Raw genomic sequence first — 23,058 nt, 5'->3', positions numbered from 1 at the left:
ATCTCAATGAATGCCTATGAGAATTAGTTTTTCTCTGAATAGGAGTTGATTTGACAACCCAAACATACTGATGCCAAATTTTCTATTCAGGTCTGAGTTCCTTGTCTCACAAATCAAGGAATGAATTCGCAGACAAAAATGGTTAGCAGAAGCAAACTTTATTGAGAGATACCAGTCCTGGGAAAGGTGCAGCTGGGGTTCCAAAAGCAGGTCAGTGTCCAGAGCTTCCATTCCATGTGCAGCCAGGTGTAATTCAGCATCCAAGTGAAGTCCATTAGTCCATGTGTGGAGTCCCACATGGCCATAATCTACATGGGCACAGGGGAGTGTATCTCCTGCCATAGGAGAACCCAGTGCACCAGAGAGAGAAGAGAATGTGCTTATTTGTCTGGGGTAGATACATGCTTTACTGGCTTTTGGTTGGTTATTTCAAAGAATTCTGCCTTAGTAACATTCTTGGGATTGGTTATACATCTCCTTGACTTGTGATTGGTTATCTGTAAGCTGCCTTTCTTAGCAATGTCCATACATTTTTCAAATATATTTTTATTGATTTCAGAGAGGAAAAGAGAGGGAGAGAGAGATAGAAACATCAATGATAAGAGAGAATCATTGATTGGATGCCTCCTGCACACCCCCTACTGGTGATCGAGCCCACAACCGGGCATGTTCCCTTGACTGGAATCAAACCCGGGACCCTTCAGTCCACAAGCTGACGCTATATCCACTGAGCCAAACTGGCTAGGGCTATAGATTTTTAAAGCTCACATCTCCCCTGTACCCTTCTTCCCTGCCCGCCTGGGTTGCCTTAGTAACTCCAGCCAGCTGGGTTCCCTGGTTCTACTTCTTCTCCCCATGGTCCTGTCCTTGACTACCTAGCTCTTCTATCTCCTCAATACCACTTTTTTTCACAACAAAAAGGAAATAATAGACTTCTTAAAGAGACGCATTTTTCTGAATGGCTGAATAATTTGAAACTACGATAGATTCAGGGACTTTGAATCAATTCTTTTAAATTCACTTAATAATATATGTAATGTGTATCTTGCATTTTTAGCAAACACTTTATGTTTCTACTAGAGGCCCAGGGCACAAATTCATGCACCAGTGGGGTCCCTTGGCCTGGCCTGCAGGATCAGGCAGAAACCAGCTCTCCGACATCCCCCAAGGGGTTCTGGATTCTGAGAGGGCACAGGCCAGGCCGAGGGACCCCCACTGGTGCAGGATCAGAGCCAGGGAGGGAAGCAGGAGGTTGGCCGGCTGGGGAGGGACCATAGGAGGGCTCCAGGGCATGTCCAGTCCGTCTCTCTCAGTCCTGATCAGCCAGGCCCCAGCAGCAAGCTCACCTACTGGTCGAAGCATCTGCCCCCTGGTGGTCAGTGCACGTCATAGCAAGTGACTGAAAAGCCTTAGCATATCATTAGCATATTATGCTTTGATTGGTTGAACTGCCGACTGGATGACCTGACATTTAGCATATTAGGCTTTTATTATATAGGCTAACAATCAAATTTGAAGACATATTCAGAGAAATTCACATCAGTTTACTGTTTGGGTTTGTGTTATGTCCTGCCACGACATTGCCTCCAGTTCTTTTGTTTCCTCATTCCCCATCCCTATTGTGAAAAAAAAGAATATTAGATGATATAGTGTGTCTCTTATAACTGCTATTGTCCCAGAATAAAAATAACTTTGTGTTCTTGCTGTTTCAAAAGTAAAAATATATCTGCAGTTTTTGAATGATCATTTGTTCTTCTCAAGTGAAAATAGTCAATAGTTTGTAGCTGATTGCTCTTTGAAATCTGTAATTAAATTATCCTTGGGACTGTTGCATTAAAACCTTTCATTAATGAAGCATTGTATTATTATAAATAGCATTGACATTTCTAGAAAAAAGGATAAATGGAGCTCCTATAATGATATAGGGGGTTTTCTTCATATTTGTCAGTATGTATTGGCTGTATAGAGTTTTAAGTAATTATTTGTGCTTTACACACTTTCAGTTTAAAGATTCCTAAACCCATTATCCGCATGCCCTTTCTATTATCGAGTGTCACCACATCTGGTTTTGCCCAAATTAACAAAATGTTCCTTGCTTTGATCAATTTTCAATTAACCCTGACAGCAGAAAAATAAATAAATAATAAATAAATAAATAAATAAATAAATAAATAAATAAATAAATGAAACAGGAAGGTATTACTATTGGCATTAGGTCACTTCCTAAAAAATTATAAAAGTTTTTCCACTTAAGCAATTTGCTCTTACTCATTTATTATTGGCTGATGGTTCATGTTAAATTATTCCCATTTAATTTGGAGTATTGAAAGGCATATTATAGTGTCTTTTTTACCATTTAGAATAAAAATGAGATGTTAATGACTGCATTTGTCAGGAGTTGACCTTTTGTGAGGACTATTTAGAAATGAAGGAGTATGTGCTGTCCTCCAATAGATAAATTCTTCCATGGAAATGCCCTTAGTGCAGTGTTTTACTTTTGTTTAGGTATAAAATAGTGTGTACCTCTCTCCTCCTCCATCTTGCCATCTTTCATCCACCTCTCTATCTCTCTATCATACAACATTTCTTCTGCATGTAGATCACTGATTTTGTGATGAAAGGAACACTGCACTGTGTATCAGGACAGTTCATTTTTAATGTAACCTTTATCCTCATTTTGGAACTTTATAAAAGTCATCTGGACTTTTGATTTTTCTGTTTCTTCATTAGTAAAATAAAAGGATTATGTTCATTTTATTTCTGAAACTAGGATGTCAGCCACACTTGAGTAAGAATTTAATCTGATATATTTACTGGCGTAGCCCAACACCTGATAGTGCTTTTTATGTAGAAGATTCTCAATGAATACGTATTGAATTAATTAACTAATTCTAATTACTCAAATTTAAAGCTTAGGCAGTGAACCATTTGTAACTGGCCTTGAGCATCTGAGGAGAGCTTAACTGAAGAGGCAGTAGAGGAGCTAGTTCTTGATGGTTCAGCAGAAAATTGGCAAAATAATGGGCTTATGGAGGCATTACAAGATGAAGACATAGTCAAAGTAAATTTGGAGGTTCTGAAAATAATTGGGAATGTTGAGGAGGATGAAGATGTGTTAGGGATTCAGGCATATGCATTTGGCTGGGTGTTGACAATATTGGAAAGGTGGACTTTGAAGGATTGCCAGTTCAGGTATTTGAAAGTTTTGTCATATTAAAAATATCCAGGAACCTGGGAATTTAATGAAGAAATGAAAGAGTTTATTAAAAGACTAGAGGCCCAGTGCACAAAATTTGTGCAAGAGCAGGCCGTCCTTTCCCAGGCTGCCGGCACTGGCTTCCCTCTGGCACCTGGGACCCGGGCTTCCCTCTAGCTGCCAGCAGGCGCCCAGGACCCGCTTCCCTCCGGCCGCTGGCTGGCACCCGGGACCCGGGCTTCCCTTGCAGCCCTGGCTTCATCCAGAAGGTTGTCCAGAGGATGTCTGGTCTAATTAGCATATTATGCTTTTATTATTATAGATATTTATATACATTTGCTCTTTAAAGAAATTGGAAGACAATTGAACAGTTTGAATAGAGATTTGTTCTTTTTACTTTATTACAAGTTGAAGCTAGTGATGTCGGCATTACATATTCTCCAAAATTAATGATGGTTTATGGAAAATGGTTATATGCATATATATATATATAATATTTTCCTAAACTCACTTATTTTTTGCCAGTTTCCTTTTGAATCATCACAAACTAGTGTGTATACATACTGATATACTCAAAATTCAAAACCAAAATACTCAGAAAAACTTCACTATAACTTTTTCACACCAGACTATTTAGAAAGGATTTTTCCTTCTTTAGAATCTGAGAAATTATTTTTTAGCACATAGGAATAATAAGAAATGCATGCAATTGTACAACAAAAGAAGAATAAATGCACAGAAAACCTTAGAACATGGAAAGCCTGATCAAGATATTTGCTGAATCATTGTCTAGCAGCTGGTCGGCAAACTCATTATTCAACAGAGCCAGATATCAACAGTACAACGATTGAAATTTCTTTTGAGAGCCAAATTTTTTAAACTTAAACTATATAGGTAGGTACATTGTTATTAACTTAATTAGGGTACTCCTAAGGCTTAGGAAGAGCCACACCCAAGGGGCCAAAGAGCCGCATGTGGCTCGCGAGCCGCAGTTTGCCGACCACGACTGAAAAAGACTCTAGCTGAAAAGAAAGGATATTTGTCAAAACAGGTGAGTTTACCGAATCAGTGTGAGAACAGGTGACCGAGAGGAGGGGCATAATGAGCTTGCCAAGGGAATCAAGTGCAATATATTTGCAGCAGCTGCTGGGCTACAAGAAACCTTGAGGTGTCCACGGAAGATGTTGAGCCAATTTATCTACTAGCATCATTGTCAGGGGTATGCTAGGAACCTGAGAAGCCAGCATGTACAGCAAGAACATAAAATATCCCAGAGTCACTGTGGAGAATATGTGATCCCAACATCTTAAAGGAGAAGACAAAACCGGAGGTAAGTTCACAGTTGTATTTGCTCCTTCAGTAAATAAACTTTGTGACTCTCTGCTGCGGGCAGAGTACAGATTAATGTGCTGATGTGTAAAAGAAGGACAGGAAAGAGCCTCAGGCCTTAGGAACTTACTATCCAGGGAACATGATACATGCAGATGTGATATGTTCATAATATTGTGAAAAGAGATAGAAAAGAGTCAAAATGACTATGAAAAATAAATGCTGCATTTTATAATTACATTGGTCATAGTGAGTAAAATAGATGGGCAAAGCTTAATAGAGGATGTTGCACTTGTCTAGAGTTCTGAAAGCTAAGAATATCTGTACCAGGAGGGCAGAGATCTTGTGTGAGTCTCCTCCCTCTCCTCTACTATGGCAGACATCACTATCAGTGATGCTCCCACTGAACCGGGAAGCAGTAGTACTTAATCTCAATAGTGTTGCAGGGAGATCCTATCACAGACACTAAAGTTAAAAAAATGTTACAATTTCCTATTTGCACAGATAAATTAAGCAAAGGGCATTTCAGGTATAGGTAGAACATGTTCAAAAGATTGGCCTTTGTATTCATGTTCTAGAAAAAATAAAAGTCAAGCTTTACACTGAGTGATAGGGGAAGGGACGTTGGGTAGTTACAGTGTGGCCTAATAATAATGGATCATAGGTACAAGTTTAGGATATTAGTCTCAGTTCCTGAGAATCAGTGTGTGTTTTTTTTTTAAACCATGTTATTGAGTTATAATCGACATACAAAAAGCTATACAACTTGATGAGTTTGGAGATAAATATATAGTCATGGAACCACAATTTATGCTATAAACACCCATCGTCTCCAAAAGGTTCCTCCCACTTTCTTTATTTATAATGATAATAATTATTATCTCTTTTGTGTGTGTGATAAAAACATTTAATATGCAATCTATCCTTTAGTAAAATTTTAAGCATACAGTGGATTATTGTTAACTGCAGGCATTATGCTGTACAGTAGATCTCTAGAATGTGTTCATCTTGTACAACCGAAACTTTGAACACTTTAATACTTTTCATTTCTCCCTCCCACCTCTGGCGACCACTGTTCTGCTCTGTGCTTCTATAAGTTTGACTATTGTAGAGTTCTCATTTAAGTGATATTATGTAGTATTTGTCCTGTGTCTGGCTTATTTCACATAGGGTAGTATTCTTCAGGTTCATCCATGTTGTTGTAACCAGTGGGTTTTGTTAGGCAAGGGCATGACAAGATAATGGAAGCAATGTTAGATTGTTACATAAAATTAATAGGAAAGGGAATTTATGTGGGGATTTGTCTTTATGTTAGAACTCAGCACCTAAAACACTTTGCAATAATTTTAGAATTTTTTAGCATATATGGCCGAGCTCATTTTTCACTGTAGAATGCCCAAATACTTACTGTCCCAGGGCCCTCTGCAGCTAGAGAATGGGCACAACTTCTGGAAGGCTACCTCTGAGGAAGTCGGGTCCACCCTGGATTCAGTCCGAGGATGGGCAGCAGTTGATAGGATCAGCAGCACCATCAGCAGTTGGAGTAACTTCCAACTTCCAGAGAAGGCAGAGGCAGCAATATGCCAGGAACAGGAAAATTGGCAGAGCAAGCAATAGTGCCTTTGCCTAACCCAGGCAAGATCAACAGCTATCCTTGCAATGTTGTGCTGCAGCTCTTGGCTGTTTATCCCCCAACCCCAGTTTTGGGCTCTCGAAGTTATATTTTGACTCCCATTTCAACAAATGCCATTTGTGTGTAAGTTGACCAGACTTGGTTTCTGCTGCTTGCAAAGCTGATCTCAGGCCATTCCGGTGAGGAGAGTATTAAAGTTATTTAGCCATATATAGGTGAGCCCCAGTGTAAGTGTTGTAGGGCAAGTAATTTTCAAGGATAAATGGCAAGTTGAGGTGTCTGAGTGCCTGTAAAAATAAAGTGTGGGAAGAATTTTTAAGTGCTGGGATGAGCTAGTGAAAAATACTGGATCACATTAGTGGGGAGATTAATCAGGGGGATGTGATGAGCACATTGAGTTATTCCTGAATTTGTGTATGGTTTTCTTTGAGATTAGGCCATCTCTGCTTGCTACACGGCACTGATTTAAATTAGGTTCCTACTTTCTCACAGAGACAGGGAGATAGGGGTGCTATTATTCTTGATTTAAGAGGCATGGCTCTTAGGTCCTTGAGAAAGACCTTCTTGGATTGTAACCCTGGCAAGAAATTTTTAAAAAGATTTACATTTCCAACGGGCAGAGAAAGAATTTACAAGTTTTTCTAAAGTAAATGCTCTAATAAAAGGGGCAGAGAGTCAGGAAAAGCTTGTCTCAAGTTTAGTCAAGCTAATCAGTTTCCTAGTCAATCCCAGGAGGAGGAAGAAAAAATAGGGAAAATGGAAGTTATTTCTTATTAGATTGATGAAATGATATTAGAGTCAGAAATACTATTGTTGCATAAAATATAGTACTCCTTGCTCAACTGGTCTGGCTATTGAGGTTCAAAGTACACATCAAAAGATTATTTTTCCCATTTACATACTTCCTAGAGAAACTTTAAAAGACTGCTTATAGCGCTCCCAAATAACACCAGAGTGACAAACTAATAATCACTAATACTAAAGTTTATGAGCTTTGTTTTTTATTGAAATTTATCTGTATGTGGTATAGATAGATTAGCTTTTTGGTTTTTTCATTACGTGTAGGAAAATCAGGAAATAGAACAGTAAGTGAGTGTAAATACAATAACCAAGTTTAAACAAGACAACAATTTAATAATTATGAATGTGTATAAGAGAGAATGCAGCATCCACATTTAAATGATGAATTTTGAATTGGTGTGACTATACCATATGGGACCATTACTGTACATCCATGTAAATGGAATATATATTTAGGTGTGTTAGAATATCAGTATCAAAAAAGATTTAATTACAAAATTACAGATGAGTAAAACATATGAATAAATTATAATAAAATTGTTCCTAAATTATATTTATTTTAAATTTCCTAAATTTATTTCCAATTCAATTAATTCTAATGTTAACTCCAATGGTTAATTCCAATGTTAGTAGAACCATACATTTATATTTTACTCTAGTGCTTTCATCAGAAGTTGAACTAATTTAAATTATGATGTTAAATTTATGTGTTGTTAAATAACCAAAAAGAAAAAAAAGAAATTAAACAAACCAATTAGATGTCATCTAATATAATGAAAGTTAATTTTCTTTGGAAACAAGTTTTTTCACTCTAATTCCTTTTCATCTTAGGTCTTTAATCTGAGGTGTTTATTTTTCCATAAAGAAGAATTACAGTCTGTTAATAAAAAACAGTAAATAATTATAACATTTTCAGATAAACCTAAAGATATCTGAAGCAAGAGAAGTGAAATGTTCATGGCATATATTCACTGAATTTTAGTTTCAGTAGGTACATTTCTATTTTCATATATGATTTGAAAATGGCCTATTGTCTTTGTCTGTTTTAACCCTTTTTATTCTCTTACTGAATTATTGATGGGTGAGGAGAAGCTTTACAAAAAACAAAACAAAACAAAACAAAAATATCCCTCTCTTTTATTCTCTGGTGAACCTATGCTCAAAAAAAGAAAAAAAAAAAGGAAAAGGGGTTCATTTACATTTTTTTTCATGCCAGATGTCCTCGGTTAGTGCATTGACTAATGGAGTGTTTATATTCAAGTGCAGTTTTACTTATACAGTAAATGGTTATTAAAGTTGCATAGAAGTTGAATTTTTAAGACATTAAATGTGTGTTAAATAGATGTAGGAGTGGCTGTGTATACATTGGTTTTTAGTCTCTCAGAAAAATTCCACATCGTTTTGGTCACCTCTGTCTTGGCAAGGATCAAAGTTACACTTTCACTCATTCCTTTAATTACCTTCTCTTTCTGAGTTTGCAGCAGTCTGCTCTGTGGGAAAAAGAAAAAAAATGTAGTTCTACATAAATGATCCCTTATTTAAAGGGGCTGTTTATATCTGTCTTTCTACTTAATGTGGATGTCCCTGAGAGAACTGAAACAAATAGATTTTTCCACTGAGAATTCAATTACTGTTTTTGATATGGGATATGAATTTTGTAAAGTAAATGGAAAGATATAGGAAGTAAATGGTGCTTCACTAATAATATGCATCTTACTACATAAAAGTGTTGCTATAATTCACATTACAGATAAAGAAATTTTAGTGAAATCTGGAATTTGGCCAAGATAGAGCAGAATGAGATCTGATTTCTAAATTCATAGATTTTATCTGACAATAAGCTGCCTCCTATAATGATAACAGCTCACATTTATTAAGCACTTAGCATGTGCCAGTAATTCACCTCAAAGTTTTCTTTTTTCTTTTTTAAAAATATATTTTGATTTCAGAGAGGATGGGAGAGGTAAAGAGAGATAGAAACATTAACAATGAGAGAGAATCATTGATCAGCTGCCTCCTGCATGCCCCACATTCCACAATCGAGGCATGTGCCCTGACAGGGAATCAAACTGTGACCTTCTGGTTTATATGTTAATACTCAACCACTGAACACACTGGCTGGGATCATCTCAATGTTTTAAAAGTATCAATGCCCTCCAGATTCGGGTCCAACAGTACCCCAGCAACAACATAACCCACGGCCGAAGGTGCATTCGCGTGTTCCTGTGTGGAACTGGCTCCCTCCTCTCTGGTTTTAGAGTGTGTCACCCAAGAACCACCACTGCCAAGTCACTGCAGCTCAGCAGCTCCTGCATTGATCATCTGCTCCCTAGTGGTCAGTGCCTGTCATAGTGACCAGTTGGACAGAAGGAGGCACACATAGCATATTAGCCTTTTATATATATATAGATATTGAGGGGAAATCCTTTAATACCTCTAAATAGGTTGAATTATAGTACATTAGTAAAATGCAACACTTTTCATTCAGCTAAAAATGGTATTGTAGATAAATATCCATTGACATTGAGAGATGTTTATGATGTATGTGTAAGTATAAATTTCTGGTTACTAAACAGAATATTGCCATTCAACATATATGAATAAAAAAAAATGTGTGGAAATGAGTGTATGAAAGTGTTAACCTCTCTAAGAGGTTTCCATGTGGAGTATTTTAAATTTATTTTTTCTTTTGACTTATCTCTAGGTTCTCATTTTTTTGTAGTCAAGCTATTGCTTTTGCAACAAGTAAAAGTAAGATAAGAAAATGTTTCTTTGTACAATAGAATCATGGTTGATTTCTATTTTCTTTTAATACATTTTGTGAGTTTTAAAATATCTTTAAATAAACTATTATCCACTAAAAATAAAAACATAGAAACAAGTTAACATTGAAAATGTCTCTGTGTATATAAAAATATAAAATTTCAAAACTAATAAGTTTAGGAATAACTGTCAATTAAAATGCAAAGCAGTATATATAATGAAGTGTATTTTATTATAGTTTGATATTAAATTTTAGCTTGAGGACTCTGGATTCTGATTACTCTTCATTTTTAACTGTTTTAGGGAGGAAGGAAAGCTCTTCTAGTTCATTAATTTTTTATTTCAAAAATATATTACAATGACATTTTGAAATTCGATTAAATTCACAATTAATATTTGTTGCTTCTATAATTATGTGACCATATTATCTGAAAATAATACAATGTTTTCCTTCTCAACAAATAAAGCTCTTTTATGGTAATTGCTTTCTAAATTTTAATAATTTTGAAAAATAGAAGTGCTAGTTAGAATCTTTTCCTACTCATGTTCTCAGTGTAAATTCCACAACAGTTTCCTCTTCAGTTGTTTAGTCATTTGCTAATTCGCTTAACATACAGTCTAACTGCATTGCATAGGCACCTATCTGGAAACATGCCAAAAAAAAGGTATTATATGTTTTATCTTATACTTTAATCAACTAGCTGATACCAAATTTTATAAACATTTTGGGGAATTAATAATATTATTTCACCAAATATAATTCTACAATGGCCTCATTCTGACATTCCCAGAATACATATGACTTAAATATAATATATTATTTTATAACAGGAATGGAATTAATCTGAAGTCTGTGATTTTTATTTAGACTTTTTGTATCTTTGTATATGAATTTTTTGTGTGGAAGTTTTCTTTCTGTAGTTTCATTGTCAGATTTACCTATTAGATTTATGTTGGGTTTATTCAAGGAGTTTGGATCTTTTCCATATTGTTTTGTTAAGAACAGCAAAGGCCCTAAGATTTTTACCTTGCAAGCTAACAAGTTAGCTTGCTGCAGTTTCAGAAATTCTTGCAGAAGACTGGAGACTCCTGGGTTGGTCACAAAATATAATGTATGACACAGCAATAGCAGTAGCTAGAGTAACATTGTTGTGTTGTTTCCCTGAGCCCCAGTTCCCACAGGGCCAGGTGACACAGTGGGTGTGTTATGGAAGAACCTTGAGTATAAAGCCCAACTTTATATGGGGACCTTCTAACAACGATGTAAGAGTAACTGCTCCAGAGGGACAACTTATTTTTATTATATTGGACAGTAAATAATACTCTTCCAGTAGTAATGGTATCTCTGTCTTCCAAAGCTGCTTGCTTACCAGCAACTTTGAAAAGATTGTCTTAAGCAAATTAGGTGTCACAGAATAATTGCAACTTTTCCATTGATTACAAATATTACTTTCCATGGTTTTAACATGCATATTCATTCTTATGGTCCTGCACTACCATGTAAAGTGAAGACTGAATAAACTTACTCTCTTCCTCCCTTCCCTTCCCTTCCTTCCCTCCCTCCCTCTCTTCCTCCCTCCCTCTCTTCCTTTCTTTATCCCTCCCTCCCTGCTTCCCTTCTCCCTCCCTCCCTCCTTCCCTTTCTCCCTCCCTCCCTCCCTCCCTCCCTCCCTCCCTCCCTCCTTCCCTTTCTCTCTCCCTCCCTGCTTCCCTTTCTTCCTCCCTCCCTGCTTCACTCTCTTCCTAAGAATGAATCTTAGAATTTGAAACCACTTTTAAAAATTGACTTAAAATCTATACATATTTTTATTATAAATATCTTATTGTTTATTGACAGTTTTTTTATATTGCACTCTCCATTCTTTTTTTATTTATTTTATTTTATTTTTTTATTGCTTACAGTATTACAAAGGGTATTACATATGTGTCCCTTTTTTCCCCCCGCCCTTGACAATCCCCTGGCCTCCCCTACCCCCCAGAGTCTTATGTCCATTGGTTATGCTTATATGCATGCATACAAGTCCTTTGGTTGATCTCTTACCCCCCTCCCTCCTGCCCCCCACCCTTCCCCGGCCTTCCCGCTGCAGTTTGACAACCTGTTTGAGGCTGCTCTGCCTCTGTATCTATTATTGTTCAAAAGTTTATAATGGTCTCTATTATCCATGAATGGCACTCTCCATTCTTGAGCTCAAACTTGCTTCATCTTATATTTACATGTAGTATAATCTTTAAATTTTTTGTTTAAGTATAGTTGGCATACAATATTATTTATTTCAAGTGTTCGGGTCAAAATTTCATTAATGACATTTAGCTTATTCTTATTTTCCCTCTCTCTGAAGGATTTAGAAATGATTTATATTTATTTTTTTCATGCACTAAACTTGGATAAGTATACAATTTTGTGATATTCACTTTACCCCGAAACTCAATAGATTCTATTATTGTAGCTCTGAGGAAGTCTGGGGTAAATGTGGTTTTAACACCTTTTATAGATTCTGAAGTAATGATATTCTGTGCTTCTCAAAGGAATGCACTATTGCCATTGAGGACACATGATGGTGTTCCAGGTGTTATGTAAGGGGCAAATTTAGCACTCTTCATCTTTCTTAAGAATCCATTTTAAACAAAAGTTGTGTTTATATTTAAAAAAATAAACACACTGTTTTAAATACTAAAATATTTACACATATAGTTATTTTGAAAGAAAAAGATCTAATCTCCTATTTCACAAATTCATTAACTAAAGAGAAAGATATAAAGGGTCCAAATTGATCTAAAAAGTAAAGCCCTATTGTCATTTATTTATTATATTGTTATGTAGAAGAGACATCATGTTAAAATGTTGGCTACTAGTACTAGATGGTCAAGGTAACATTGGCGTTAACAGTAAGTCCTGTGTAATTCAGTCTGAAAAGGTTAACAGAATGCTGATGGGTGCTTATTGTTGAGCTTGGCAGTTAATAGCACAGTAAAACCTACTATTAACATTCTAAAAACTGCAAAAATATATACTTGGTAAAAGATTTTGGCCAGTTGACATTTAGTTATTTCCAGCTGGCTGAACATGTCTAAATTTTTAACTTATTATTTTTTTGAAGACTAAACAAACTTTTTGAATGTTTTAAATCAAGGTCATGATTAGTCTTTATTTCAACTAGTCTGATTAGCTAGTGGAACATGCTCTAATATTAGTCTGAATAAATGATCAGATAACAACATGACAAGAAGTGACAAGTATATTTCCTGTCAGTTATTCTGTCAGGTATTTTAGTCCTCACAAGCTACTTTGAGACATTCACATCTGAATGACTATTTTAGATAATAATCACTTCATTTTTATATCTTCACATTAAATCAACTATTCATTTTTGAAGGTGATTTGCATTATGACTGGATGACAATCCAACTAGTTCAAGGTATGTTAATGTTATTCTTATGTTACAATTTTTATAAACTATAATTTAATATCTTGTATTAAATTAGTATATATGTATTTTTATTAATAAAATAATTCTAAGGGGAATTATGTTAAGGTAAAAAGGTTTAATTCTTCAACAATTTTTATTTATAAATGCTAATGAACATGGCTAGTAACCAAATTCTTGCTTCAAGACCTGTTTAATAGTGTTGAAACATAGTTATAAACTTTAAATAATGTTTGCAATAATAAGAATGTAAGTAGTTTTATACATTGTAAATTTTATTCTAATAAAAATCATTCATTTATCTATGTGAAGTCCCTTCTTATAGTTTTAACTGTCCTTTTATATAATTTCCCACTACATTTTACTGTTAAGTTGTTGTACTCTGATGTGTCATTTGGAAATAATTAAAATTTTTATAGTAGTACAATTAATTCTGCATGAGAGTACCTAGATTCTTTTCTATAGAGCTCTTATAAGAGCACTTATATATAATTAATATCAAAGTTATAATCATTCCCTATTATCCTTGTAATCAACAGTATCCATAATACAAGAAAAATAAGACTAAATTTTACAGTTAAAATATTCAGTTTAATCAGGGGCAGTGGGGCTATATATTGTCATAGATTTAACTAGATGTGGAATTAAAATTAACAAAATTAACTACTGACAAGATAAAAATATTTTAATTTGAAAATTTCATAAATCCATGAGAACTTCAGTACTTCCTCCTTCACACACATCTAGCAAAAATTCAGAAATTGAATCACAAGGACAACTAAAATGTCAGGAAAAATTTTTTCTCAGTGACAGTAAAATCATGAATATTATTTGCATTTTAATTGATATAAAGCTTTGTTCTTTGGATTATTATGTCAAATAAACATTAAACATTAACTAGATGATTATTGGTTCTCTGGTAAAGTGCTTACATGTATTTATGTTGAAGTTGGTTATTCAGAATGCAGTGAAACCTCCTTTGAAATTTCTCCTCAGTAGAATCTTTATATATATAAAAGCCTAACCAACTGTTTGACTGTTCAACTGGTGGCTATGACACTCACTGACCACCAGAAGGAAGACACTCAACGCACAGACATGGAAACATAGAACAGACTGATGAATCTCAGAGGAAAGGGGGCCGGGGGGAGGGCAGAAAGAGATTAACCAAAGGTCTTATATGCATACTAGTGGCCTGGTGCATGGATTTGGGCACCAGTGGGGTCCCATGGCCTGGCCTGCAGGGATTAGGCTGAAACTGGCTTTCTGACATCTCCCAAGGGGTCCTGGATTGTGAGAGGGTGCAGGCCAGACCAAGGGACCCTACCAGTGCACAAATCTGTGCACCTGGCCTCTAGTTACTTTATAAGTTATTATAAGTAATTTTATAAGATGTTTCTGGCCACTGGTGTGAAGGGTGGTTTGGTTGGGGAAGAATTTGAAGGGAAGGAAACACATTAGGTGGGCCTAAACAGCCTAGAAGAAATTTTGAGGCTGAAATATAGTAGGGAATAATAAAAATTGATAATAGAGATAGTGCAAAAAGAAATGTTAATAGAAGTTGGATATTAATTGATTTGATATATTAAAGCATGAATAAACTTCCCCCCATGATACTAGAAGGATAGCCAAAGTATAAATTGAAATAAGTAAACCAGGACTGAGAGCAGATCAAGTAGGAAGAAATAATTATTTATTTGGGTAAAAATGGAATTGAAAGCATGTACAAAATAATAAATAAAGTATTTGATGTTATAGTATTAAATAATTAGGGATTGAATATAGAGGACAAATAAGAAGACCTAAAATTCTCCAGAGTTAGGATAAAATTAAAGCATAGCATATAAAAATGTTACAGAGGGTGGAACCCTGAAGATTCCAGTGTTTTTGGAAACAGAGAAAAGAGGATGGAAAATTAGGAAATATAATGTGGCTTGCTTAGAGGAAGGCTGAATTTCAAATAATTTTAATGAATATTTGAAGATTTCATGGAAAATATTGGAATGGCAAAGTGAAGAAAAGAGGAGATTAAAAAAAAAAATTGAGACAACATAACACTGGAAGTCCTAGCCACAGCAATAAGACAAGAAGAAAAAATAAAAGGCATCCAAATTGGAAAGGAAGATGTAAACTGTCATTATTTACAGATGGCATGATATTGTACATAGAAAACCCTAAAGACTCCACTGAAAACTACTAGATTTAATAAATGATTTTGTCAATGTAGCAGAATACAAAATTGACACCCAGAAATTGTTGGCATTTTTATATACCAATAATGACCTCACAGAAAGAGAAACTAGCCTTAGACATTTTGGCTCAGGGGTTAGAGCATCAGCCCACAGACTGAAGGGTCACAGGTTCAGTTCCAGTCAAGAGAATGCACCTCGGTTGCAGTCTTGATCCCCAGCCCTAGTTGGGGTGCATGCGGGAGGAAATCAATCGATGTGTCTCTCTCACATCGATATTTCTCTCTCTGTCTCTTTCCCTCCCTTCCACTCTATCTAAAAAAAAAAAAAAGGAAAAATATCCTTGGGTGAGGATTAATAAAACAAACAAACAAATAAAAAAGAAACACTGAAAAAACAATCCCATTTACCATTGCAACACAAAAATTAAGATACTTAGGAATAAACATAACCAAGGAGGTAAAAGACCTGTACTTGGAAAACTTAGAGAATGTTGAAAGAAACAGAAGAAGATATATACAAGTGGAAGAATATGCCATGTTCACAGATGGGTAGAATTTACATCATTAAAATGTACATACTACCCAAAGCAATCTATAGATTCAATGCAATTCCTATTAAAATACCAACAGCATATTTCACAGGTCAAGAACAAACATTCCAAAAATTTATATGGCACCCAAAAAGACCCTGAATAGCTGCAGCAATCTTGAGAAAGAAGAACAAAGAAGATCGCTATACCAGATATCAAGCTATATACTACTTATGAAGCAACTATAATCAGGACAGCCTGGTATTGGCACAAGAACAGGCATATAGACCAATGGAACAGAATGGATAACCAGAAATCTACCCAAGCCATTATGCTCAATTAATATTTGACAAGTGAGGCAAGAGCATACAATGGAGTAAAGACAGTCTCTTCAATATATGGTGATGGGATAGTTGGACAGGTACATGTAAAAAAATGAAACTACACCACCAACTTACACAAGAATAAACTCAAAATGGATAAAAAACTTAAATGTAAGTCATGAAACCATAAAAATCCTTAAAGAAAACGTAGGCAGCAAAATATCAGAAATCTCACATAGCAAAATTTTCCCTAATACACACCTAGGGCAAGAGAAACAAAGGAAAACAATAAACAAATGGGACTATATCAAACTAAAAAGCTTCTGCACAGCAAAGAAAAACAGCATCAAAATGAAAAGGGAACCCACTGTATGGTAGAACATATTTGCCAACGATACATCTGATAAGGGGTTTATATATTTCCAAAATATATAAAGTGCTTGTACAACTCAACAAAAGGAAGACAAACAATCCAATCAAAAAATGGGCAGAGGACACAAATAGACACTTCTCCAAAGAGGACATACCGAAAGCCAAGAGACATACAAAAAAATTCCCAAAGTCACTAATCATCAGAAAGATGCAAATTAAAATGACAAAGAGGTACCACCTCCCACCTGCCAGAGTGGCTACCATCAATAAATCAATAAACAATAGGTGCTGGCAAGGATGTGGAGAAAAAGGAACCCTAGTACACTTCTGGTGGGAATGTGGACCAGTACAGTTAATATGGCAAACAGTGTGGAGTTTCCTCAAACTATTAAACATAGAACTGGCATTTGACCCAGCAATCCCACTTCTGGGAATATATCCTTAAAACTCCAAAACACCAATCAGAAAGAATATATGCACCCTTATGTTTATAGCAGCACTATTTATAATAGCTAAGGTCTGGAAATGGCCCGAGTGCCCATCAGTAGATAAGTGGATTAAAAAGCAGTGGTGTATTTACACAATGGAATACTATCTATAATAATAAAAGCATGATATGATAATTAAACTGGACAGCCGAACAACCTTCTGCATGTCATCCCGGATGTCCTTCTGGATGAAGCCGCCATGGCGGGGGCTGAGGCAGAAGTGGTTAGGAGCTATCAGGCAGGTAGGCAAGCAGTTAGGAGAGATCAGGCAGGCAGGCAGAGGCAGTTAGGGGCAATCAGACAGGCAGGCAAACAGGGTCAATCAGGCAGGCAGGCGAGCGGGATCAGGTCTAAACCGGCAGTCAGTCATCCCCGGGTGCAGGCCAGACTGAGGGACTCCCCCCTCCAGTGTACGAACTTCATGCACTGGGCCTCTAGTACATCTATAAAAAATGATCTCTTACCCTTTGAGACAGCATGGGGGGACCTGGAGAGCATTATGCTAAGTGAACTAAGCCAGTCAGAGAAAGACAAATATCACATAATCTCACTTATTTGTGGAATCTAATCAACACAATAAACTGATGAATAAAATAGAACCAAAGGCATGGAAACATGGAATCTCAGAGGGATAAGGGGAGGAGGGATGGGAAGGGTTTAACCAAAGAACTTATATGCATATATGTATAACCCATGGACACAGACAATAGTGGGGTATTCATGGGGTGGCGAGAGGAGGGACTAGGAGAAGAGGGAGGACAGAGGTCAATGAGGGAATAAAGAGGACTTCTGTAATACTTTCAACAATAAAGATAAACTTAAAAAAAGAAAAGAAAATTGGAGCTAAAGCAATAGAGTACTTCCCTGAAGTTTGGAAGAAAAGACAAAAAGTAGAAGCTATTTAAAATTTACTACATTTTTTGTTTTTTCATCCTTTCTGGATTGAAGTTAGCATGTATCAGGTAGAAAAGGCAAGCCCTATGGGGAGGACGCACTGGGGACCCACAGAGTGGAGAGTGGGAAGTACAGAGAAGGTGCAGTATTCAGAGCACAGGGGGTCTTAAGAAGGGTTTCAAAAGCACAGCTTCCTCCAGATTTAAGTATCCTTTCCAATTAGTCAGCAGTGGCTCACAAAATATAGAAGGGACAGAATAAGAAGAGGTGCTGTATGTTTTGTGTGGTTTTTTGTTTTTTGTACCTTCAAATTTTCAGCATCCTCCCTGTTAGGGAAGGGAGGGATAACTTTTATGGGCCAATGGGCAGACTGCAGACTGCAGGTGATGCCTGGAAGGTGGAAGAAGTAAGGTGGGCTGTTTATTGCCTGGCTCCCTGATTGCTAGGATGCAGACATTTAGCTGAATCCCAGCTAGGGCCAGCTGTGATCTGGCTACTCTCCCCAGGCAATTACCTCTCTGAGCCTGGTCATCGCTCACTCCCTTTGTATCTAAGACGTCAGGGTTAAGATGGCTCAGCACAGTTGAGGGGTACAGCGTGTGCACCAGCCCTCCTGCCTGCATCTCTTCAGAAAACAGTTCCCCTATTAATCTTTCCTCAAGTTTCTCCATTTTGAATGTGCCACCTGTTTCATACCAGTATTATAATTGATGAAGAATGTTTTCAAGACTAGAATAAATTACAGGCGGGAACAACAAGTCTGTAGCACTAGAGTAGAGTGAGCAGAGTATGGGTTCTGGATAAAAACAATAACTTTGAAAGAGTGGAAAGTTTTGTTTAGGGGAACTTGTCAAAGACTAGTGTGTTTTTTTTGTGTTTTTTGTTTTGTTTTGTTTTTGGCTATAGCTAGGCTTTTCTTCATAAAAATTCTGCCATTTTACCTATATTCAGATACTTCTTAACTTGGAACTTGTTTTTTTAATCTTAAATGGCCATATTTGGTTTTAAAACACAGCAGTAACAAACCTCCCACAGCTTGCATAGCCCTGGTAGAAAGGAATTATAACATTATTAATTAACATAATTATAACATAATTAACATAAAACACTTCTAGAAGCTATCTCCACATACCATAGAGATTTTTACTCTGACTTCAGATTTGGAAAATTATCATAAATTGTGTAACCTTTGAATAAACTAAAATTATACATTTAGTCATTATCCAAATATTTATCAAATGCAGTTGTGACATTAGAGATAATAGAAAATAAGACAAAAAATATCCCCACACCTGTGGGCCTTTTTAGTCTACTGAGGCAAGCAGAGAACAAATAACAAATGGATAAGGATGGTAATTTCAGCTAGAGTTGAATTCTGTGAAGACAAGAACCCAGGGTGATACGGTAGTTAAGGAAGATTTCTCCAACATTAAAGATGGGGCCAAAAGGGAACTGAAAGATGAGCCACGTACAGATCCTGTGCTCCAAGAAGAGAGAAGAATCTGCAAAATGCAATGACAAGGAGACTATGTGTGAGAGAAGCCAGGCCAGTGTGGCTGGAGCACAAAGCACTGGGAGATGGAACCAGAGACAGTCTGGAGACAGATCTCCATGACCTTTTAGATCCTGGTCTAAATGTGCAAGAGGCTCCTAGAGAGTTTAATCACAGTGGTGACATTTTGTTTTCATTTTTTTAAAAGACACCTCCTGCTGCTGTGGGAAGCATAGATTGGAGGTGGGCAACAGCACAAGCATAGACTACTGATGCTACTTATAATAATAATAATGATATTTCAACATTCACTGTTGCAAAGCATGATATTATCTCATTTAACTTCAAAAAACCCCATGTTCCAGGTATTGTTATCATCACAGCGTAGAGATGAAGCTGTGGAGTCACACATGAAGTAAGCAAGTTGCTCTAGGTCACACAGCTCACATGTGGTCAAGCCCAAGCACTTGGCATACCACCACACTGTGCTCATAATCTGGGATTTATATTCATTAGAGTTGGCTGTAGCCCAATGAGAAATATTAAGATCTTCAAAAATAATCTTATTATGTGAAAACCAGTGTAGGTGAAAAGTTCTGGAGATAGGCAATGGTAATAACATTTACAGCAATGAAGGATAACAGTGAATAATCAACACTTAAATTTTTCATGATAGGCTGTTGTTCCCTTACAAAAGTTTTCCATCTTTATGTAAGGTAGCATTTACATAACTCATGTATATTTTCCTTGAACCATCTATTTTAAGCTGTATATGGATTCATAATTATTTAGAAAATGTATTAATATGGAAATTGCAGTGATCTCATCTTAAAAGCTTACCGAGTTCAACATAAAAGCTTTCCACATATAAAGATTAAATGTGTCTTTACTCCAATGATTCGTTAGCCAAGAATTTTGCTTTTTAAAGCACTTCCAAAAATAAAACACAATTGGATGAGGCTTACAAAGCATCTTATTCTGGTAACATAAATGGCAAGTGGGAGAGGGGTGGTGAATGACTAAGCCAAGTTCATTTAGAGATGACCATATGCAGTTTCGTTATCTCTGGCCAGGAAATATGCCTTCTTACAGGGTAAGCATGACCCACGAATAGCTACTTGGAAGCCTGAGGATACATCTAAGCAAGTTAACTAAAATAACAAAATCTGTCCACTTGTTTTGGCCCTTCTTAACTTAACCATGTGGATCACAAGTAATTTAGATGTGGTGAGTGGGAACAGTTTTGGAGATGACAAAGTAAGATTTGTCCTAACCCTCCAGTCCCTACCTAGGATAGATGCTGATGAATTTCTCTGAATTATTCTCTAAAGCATCGGTTCTCAACCTGTGGGTCCCGACCCTTTCACAGGGGTCGCATAAGACCATCCTGCATATCAGATATTTACATTACAATTCATAGCAGTAGCAACATTACAGTTATGAAGTAGCAACGAAAATAATTTTATGGTTGGGTCACAACATGAGGAACTGTATTTAAAGGGCCAGAAGGTTGAGAACCCCTGCTCTAAAGAGATTGACTAAGCTTTTCTGTGAAACATAAAAGAGGAAAAAAGAATACTTAAATTTTAAATATAAATATACCCCAAGATTGGATATAAAACCATCTTTAATGTACAGAAAAACTAAACCATTTTTTCTATATCTCTATTTATGTAACACTAGAGGCCCAGCATGTGATTGAAATCGTGCAAGGAGGTGCCCTGCCTCCCGCCACTTCCCGCCTCCCACCACTGGGAAGAGGCACCCTGCCTCCGGCCTCCTCGAGTGGCCACTCTCGCATGACTCGCTGTGCATGCAGCCTCCTGCTGATCAATCATTGTGGTGTGATGGCGTGATGGCATGATGACCATTAGCATATTAGCTCTTTATTATATAGGATGGTAGTAATGTTACTAAAGAATTTCTTACTACTATTTATTTTTCTTACAAAGCTTAAAGCAATGTGTAATTTCCTACAACTGATGTACTTACTTTATTGACCAAGTCCTAGAAATTTATATTGACCTTTAACAGAATGACTTCCAGCAATTTTTCATCCCTCTTGACAGATAGTTCCCATTTCCCTCTGTTTTGCTTTAACTCTAGATAAAATGTTATCCAGTTTGAAGAACAAGATCTAATATTTTACTCTGTTAGAAAGGTTAGTACCCATATGACTTCAAACATCAGATATTATACTTGCTAAATCTGCTTAGTCATGTCTTCCTACATTGCAGATCTATTATCCTGTATTCTGAATATTTTCATGCTTCATATCTTATATTTGTCATCTCAGAGATACTATCTATCTTTATATTGGATCATTTTTATCTGTTCTACATAATTTTCACCTCCTCACTAGTTATTTCTATTGCCTTTTTTACTCATTATGATTGTGTCAAATCTTTTCTTATTCATCCACATCTATTCTCCTCACTATTTTTTGATTTAAACAATATGTTTATAGTGGGATTCTTTATTTCTACATTTGATCCCTTAACTTTACAGTATGTTTTCATCTCATTCTTATTTTTTAATTTTCTAGCTTAGAGCTCTTTTTACATTGTGTCAGGTTTTAGGTTCTGCTGTAGCACTTGTTAGTGCTGCTTTCATTTCTTATGATATTTCCTCCCATACTGAGTTCTTTGTCTCCCTTATGTGCTTGTCATTTCTTGCTTTTTCTTCCTTTGTTCATTCTTTCCTTCAGATGTGTTTATAATATGTTTACAGTGTTGCCATGCCATTACTTTTATTTATCTCTCAGATACAGGCATCTTTGTTCAGATTTTTTATTTGCTCTGATGAAATCGAGAGATGTCCTTTTGATACCCATTTTATCTGGGACCAATTTACCACTTTTTTTCTGTTCATTTTCCTGAGGCCTGGGTTTTATGGGGCATAGAGGGAGAACAGGTCTGAGGCTGGGATTACCTGAGGACTTTGGTCTTCCTTCTAAAACCTGATTATACTTCTGTTAAGAAAACTCACTCCATCCAGATAGAAGTATAATCCCAGTTGGAAAGGATACTTAGTCTTCCATTCTCTAGCTTTTACATGTAGGACATTTTCTCTAAATAGACCTATCACCTTTTCCCACCACCTGAGGAAATTGGAATGGCTGGAATGAGTTTTGCTTAGTGTTTAGGCCATGGGAATAGGCACGGATGGTTAATCTATCCTTTCCTCTTGGGCACCAAGGTACTTGTAAGAACATGAGCTATGGTCTGCTCTTGAATTCTATTAACTCTTACAAAGGTGGGTCTTCAAATGGGGAGGTCTTCAGTTTCCTGCCCTGGTTGTCAGTGCATGACCAAGTCTGTCTAATTCCATGAGTTAGTATTATGAGGCTGATTATCTTGTATGTATATGTATAAACTCCTATGCAGTTTTATCAGTAATAAGGACAATTTTTTGTCTCCATCTATTTATTCCTTTGTCTTGTTTTTTAAACACAGTTGGAGACTGATTAGGAAAAGAAAGGTGTTATTCATTGGTCTCTTTGTACACTCCATCACTTCCTTCTCTGGTAGCACAGCATCCTCTATAGGAAGCTGGATGCTGCTCTGGTCCCTGCTGGAGTGCACACAGTGGTAGGTCAGAGCTTCTCATGAATCTTCCCCT

This window comes from Myotis myotis, unplaced genomic scaffold (assembly GCF_014108235.1).
Source record: "Myotis myotis isolate mMyoMyo1 unplaced genomic scaffold, mMyoMyo1.p scaffold_m19_p_3, whole genome shotgun sequence".
NCBI lineage: Eukaryota > Metazoa > Chordata > Mammalia > Chiroptera > Vespertilionidae > Myotis > Myotis myotis.
This window is presented reverse-complemented; position numbering follows the sequence as displayed.